This window comes from Geospiza fortis, unplaced genomic scaffold, assembly GCF_000277835.1.
Source record: "Geospiza fortis unplaced genomic scaffold, GeoFor_1.0 scaffold318, whole genome shotgun sequence".
Lineage (NCBI taxonomy): Eukaryota > Metazoa > Chordata > Aves > Passeriformes > Thraupidae > Geospiza > Geospiza fortis.
Genome location: NW_005054371.1, coordinates 2,661,695 through 2,668,072, shown reverse-complemented (window position 1 = coordinate 2,668,072; position 6,378 = coordinate 2,661,695).

Here is a 6,378-nt window from a genome sequence, read left to right as displayed (position 1 = left end):
TGGCAGTCTGTAATGCATTGTCCCCTGCAGCCACACATGACATTAAGGAGGTGACACATGGTAGAGTGGCACAAACCACAACAGCTCTTTCAGAGGGTTTTCCCTATGTACACTGTCCCTGGTTTTAAAAAATTGTAAATAAAAATCACATTTTTCAGACTGGGCATTTACTCATTCACTGAAAACATTCCAAATTGAGTATCTAAAAATGAGAACTCAAACTAAGTTCCTTTCAGCCCATCAAGGGGTTGTTCAGCTACAATTAAAGCAAATTGTGTGCTGCAGAATGGGGAAAAAAGAACACAAGCCCTGTGAGGAACCACTGAGGGAGCTGGGGGTGCTCAGCCTGGAGCAAAGGAGACTCAGGGGTGACCTTATCTCTCTCTATACCTTCCGGAAAGGTGGCTGTAGTCACGTGGAGTTGGTCTCTTTCACCAGCAGCACTGACAGAACGAGAAGACACACAGTCTTAAGCTGCACCAAGGGAAGTATGAGTTGGATATTAGGAAAAAGTCTTTTATGGAAAGAGCGGTAAAGTAGTGGAATGGCCTGCCCAGGGAGGTGGTGGAGTCACCACTCCTGGATGTGTTTAAAAAAAGACTGGATGTGGCACTTGGTGCCATGGTTTAGTTGAGGTGTTAGGGCATGGGCTGGACTCGACGATCTTGAAGGTCTCTTCCAACCTAGTGATTCTGAGATTCTCTGAAAATTATTTTTATTAAAAACAAGGCCTTGACAAAAATGTCAGTTTTATGATAATGCAAAGAACAGTTATGTAAGTATGCATTTATCTTGGCCAACTGATGCATGTACTGGACTATATTATTCCACTTACTGTTTGCTCTGTCAACAGATTAACATACATCAAAACACTTGAGGACCGTGTCAATTTATCTGCCAAAGAAAACAATTTAAGCATACTCCTCTGCCAAAACTATTTCTTAAACTCTGGTGATCTGTGTCTCTCTGTGACTTCTTCCCAATGGGCTACATGGGTCTATTAATGGCCAGTAGGGCTGAGACTTGGCTACAGTGGGGCTGCAAGAGAGGAAGAGAGCACAGGGAACAGCACTGTATGAGCACACCACCACCTGTCACAAACTCACCTGTAGCAGCTCCTAAGGGTTTACTGAAGCTGCCAAATGCAATTGCCAAAATGGAAAACAGACTCCAATGCTGATAGGTACAGCTTCTGTGAAATAGAAGCATGTAGCAGGCATGTAGAAATATAAAGGAAATCACAACAGGACTTAGGGAAACAATGTATTGGAATAAACTATGCTTCTGCACTGGGACCATCTCAGTGGATGGGAGGAAATCACACAAATATATTGCTGCACAGCATAGCAAAGGGATCCTGATATTCCTACAAATGTATGTGACTGGGCATGAACTTCATAAAAGTCCAGGAATGAGCTCAAAGACTGAGAAGTAGCAATAATTCCAATTCTTAAGTGCATTGTGCTTTACTCTTCAAGTGAAACAAAAGAACATTCATGACACATAATACACAGAAGGGAAATCCTTACAGAAGTTATTTAAAAAAACCTTAATGACTTCTGCAAAGCAACCTCTATGCTTTAATGGAAAACCCTGTGTCACAAGAGACTAAAGAGATCCTGACTCTGCTGAGCTGCTTTAATCAAGTCTAAACCCTTGGAACTTCTCCATTCTTCACACAACACCCTGGCTCATCCATCTCTCCTTCTGCAGCAGAGATTAAAAACCAGAGACACAAAGACCCCTGACTGCTTTATGAAATTCTATACTGTGTTTTTGTTTGCTCATTGTTTTACTCTGGAGTAAAACTCAGCTATTACCATTACCTCTGAACAGTGCTGATTTTCAGGTTAGATGTCTATCCCAAATCCATTCTTTAATTAAAGATAAAATTTTGCCTATTTTAACTGTAGTTAACTGTTTGAGAATGGAACTGCGTTCTCAATTGAAAACTGGAAACCAAATTATGTTGTTCTGTTGTTATGCAGGAGCACAGCCCCCTCCTATTTTGAAATATAGACACTTCCTATAAAGTTGTGAGGTAGCACAGTCTGTCTTATTATTTTTAACATCTCTCTGATATTTGGATCCTGCCTAGTATCCAGATGGACCCCAAAAGCCACTCTTACCAAATCTAGCCCTCCCCTCCTCAAAAAAAAAAAAATCCCTAAAAGTCCAAACAAAAAATAAAAACACTACAAAGAGAAGACATGTAACTTACCTATAGAAACTCCCTCTACTCACATATTTAAATTACTGGAAGGTGTTGCACAGGTGAACTTTATCTTCTCATTATTCACCTCTTCATATGTTATATCCTGTGTACCTACCATGTCATAACTAATTTTTTTTTTACCTTGACTTACACTTTTCTATTTTTAGATTTTGGCCAAGGTAGTGCCAAAAATATGCATTTAAATTCAAGTATATATATAAATAATAATAAAATAACAAACCCTTATAAATGTCACACCATGACAGAATGGAAGAACTGAACTGGAAAATAAATTAACTAGTCAGGAGGAAGCTAGATGAATTATTTTGGTTGTTACAGAAATCACTGTTTGTTTCGTGTTTCAAAAAATTCTGTCTTTCCTCTTGGACTTTTCAAATTTGCATTGCTGTACAAAGCATAGTGCCTTAAGTTACCTGGTATGGAAAGAAGAGACGGAATTGTAGATACTTCCCCTTCTTTCATTAAGTACTTTAATGGTCTGTGGATGAAAGATGCAGCTAATTGTCAGGTCTGTACTACTGCATTACTGTAGATCACTTGATTCTTAAAGGGGAGTTTCCTTCTTACTCATTTTTTCTCTGCTCCCTGCTTTTTCCAGGCTTGTTTCTGTATCCTCAGCAGCAGAAGGCAAGGGCTGAGCTAAACCCCGGGAGCTGCAGCTGAGCTCCGGGAGGGAGGGAGGGAGGTGCTGCTGCCCTTGGAGCCTCTGCTGCTCAGGATACACTCATCAGCCTCCCTCCCTGCTGCTGGACACATTGCAGTCTGCCACCACAAAGCATGGGATATCCTGGATCTTTGGAGAAATCAGAGGGAGCAGGTAAGAGATTTTTACCTGTAAGCCTTGAATTCCACAGTGGGTTTACTTTGGCTGTTCTATGATCCTCTCGGCTTTTTTTTTCCCTGTGTACAAGGAATGACCAAAAAATAAAAGATGAAAGTGGGGAACAAATTCACAATCCCTTAAAGCAAACAAATTGTTTGATCCAATTGTTTGGATTTAAAGTTTCTAAAACCTGTATAATGATTTACATCCTCTTTCTGGTGAAATTGTTAACTAGACTTTCATACAATTGCCATGGCATTTGCTATAGTAATTATGCTAAAATAATGATGGACTCAAACACTTAAAAATCTTGATCATACAAGATTTTCTATGGAAAAATTGTATTAAACAAGATGGATGAATTTTGTTATTTACCATAAACATTTATTAATATAAAGAATATTTTTAAAATAATTTCAGCAAGGTCATGTATTTGCTTTTATTAAAAAAAATACCCAAAATATTCTTACCAAGAATACATAATTAAAATTCTTAATTTCTGTACCTAATTAAATGCTTACAAAGCACATGCCTTTCCTGAACACTGTAGCCACCAGATCGTTTAAAAATCTTATTCTCATTCTAAAGCAACCAAATATCAACATTTTTGTCCCTGATTCAGGTACATAAAGTGCCTTTCTATTAAGGCTATATTCCCAATTCTTACAACCCTGCTGTTCAACTCTGAAATTAAATTTTTTTAACATTGTTTATTATGATGAATCCCAGGAATACACAAAGTATTTCAGCAGCAGTCTCATCACAGCTGGACACAGTAACACTGATATACTCTCCTAACTGCTATTAAAGAATTTTTGGTTTATTTAACGTGCATAAATCACATCAACCTTAGATAACATGCTTTTCTAAGTATTTGTCAGAACTTCAACTAAATTGCATGCATTTGTGCATTCTACTAGAAGTTGCTTCTTACTGGGATCTTATTGGCCTGATTTGGATCTGATGTGTATGCTCTTTTTAACACAATACAGGATCTGTCCTTATCACACGTGAGTAAATGTTGCAAACTTGGTCATGCAGCTGACCAGGAATTAAAGGTAACGTATCGTAAAGCATTTATCATACATTTATTAATAGAATCATTTAGATTAGAAAAGACCTTTAAGATCATCAAACTCAACTGTTAACCCAACACTGCCAAGTCTACCACTAAACCATGTCCCTGAGTGGCACATCGACAGATCTGAAATGGGAATGCCTTTCTGGTGTCACAGCTTAGAGAAAACTCAGGTTAGTGGAATGGTTAGAAAAGGCAGTATATTAGCAGAGAAAAGAAAGGATCAATCTGCTGTAATCATTACAGAACACGTGCAATTCTGTTTTTTAATGTTAACAGAAAAAAATTCCCTCCTGTACTTCCAACTTCATATTTACATTCCTCTGCTTTCTCATCTCTGCAAATGAATGTAGTGACCACTCATACTAGGCCTTAATACATCTTACCTCAGATTATCAAAATTAATCAAAATTGTTGGAAGGTTTGCACTGTAACTCCTGACAAAAGCTTCCATGCTGGCAACAAAGGACAACAGGTCACTTCTCTGCACAAGGAAACAAAACACCTCAGGGCATTAAAAAGCGCTTGTACAAAACTTCCTTATAAAAAAATGCCCAGAAGAACAGGAGGGGAGAGTGGGTGGCAAAAAAGTGCCCAGATTACATAAAGAAAAGAAAGCAGATTGAGAAAAGTAAACATTATTTTTTCCATATGCAATATATTTTAAATAGTTCTGACAAATTCTACAGCCTGTACTGGTACACAGCACAGGTAATGGAACACAAATCAGTATAACAAGAAAAAAATGAGTCACCTAACCCTAACAACACAGTACCAGCTATCTGTCAACTCAGCAGACTAATCATTACAAACCTCTTAAACACTGTCAAATTCCCAAGGCTTCTCTGATGCTCTTACACTAAATGATGAACCAGCACTTATCTCCCCAGACACCAATTTCGAATGCAACAATCTGCAGATGCCACATCCCCCAGGTCAATTTTGGTGGGTTCTGCCCCCACCATCAATTTTCAAGTTTCTCTCTTTACACCCAAGTCCTGTATGTAACCCCCATTCATTCAGTTAAGTGCTACCATTTTAAACAGCCAGGCCTCACAGGAAACACACAGCTTATCTCAGGTTTGTTGTAATTTATTTCTGAGTTATTCTCAAGCAATGTTACAAAACATTTTAATGTCTTGATAAGAAAATAAAATTTAAATAAAAATACATTCAACAATACATCACCATAATAACATTAAAACTTTTACAATCCTAACAGAACTAATTACTGAATAACATCACTTTTCTAGACTAATCAAAATGAATGCAACTTTTATTATTAATCATCCTACTTGTACCTAATTAAATTCTAGAACATCTACTGTACTTTAAAACATTATAAAATGAGAAATCAAATCTCAATGGTCACAAATATTCAGTGGCCTTCTGGGTTTTTTTTTCCTCAGTATTCCAGTACCAAAGCAAAAAAAAAAGTGCATATTATAAAACCCCAACATTGCAAGAGTATACTACTCAATTTTTCATAAATTTTAATTTGAAAACAACAGAAAATGGCTCCAAGGAAGAGGGTTTGCCACAGGGTTAATTCATATACAAGAAACCCTAATTCTGACACTCAACCACATTCAACTTTATTTAATGGCAGTTTTTGATTAATGGCAATTTACCTTTACCTTGGCAAAACACATGTATTTGCATTGCTGAATTCTCCCTCACTTTTAACTGTTGGCAAATAAAAGTCCTGTGAACACATCAAATGTGTAAAAAAGGAAAAGGCAAAACCAGCTGAGGTGATTAAATGATTGTGATGTTGCAGATCCTAGTACTGAATCCCAGATATTCTAAAATATCTTGGTATTAAAATGAAGTCATTTTAACAAGTTACATTCATTCCTAAGAAATTTCAATCCTGTCTTGCCACCTTGCTTCCATTATAGAAAGCCTTCTTACAACAGTATAACAAATGTGTGGTAATTCCAACACCTTGCTGTTTCAAGCATTGTGGATTTCTAGTCTAAGTTACATTCCTAATTAATTTGGCCAAATCGTGATTGGAAAAACAAAACAAAACCAAAACTAAAAAATACCCCACAAAACAACAAAAGACCCCACAGAAAATGCTTTAAAACTAAAAGTACCACATACAACTTTTATTAAAAATAATATTCCAAGGAGTACCATTGTATTTAATACTGACAAAGCAAAGTTGCCACAGTAATACCTTTGCTTCTTCCTGGTTATATACATATACTTTTTCTCAGCAGAAAACTAACTTCT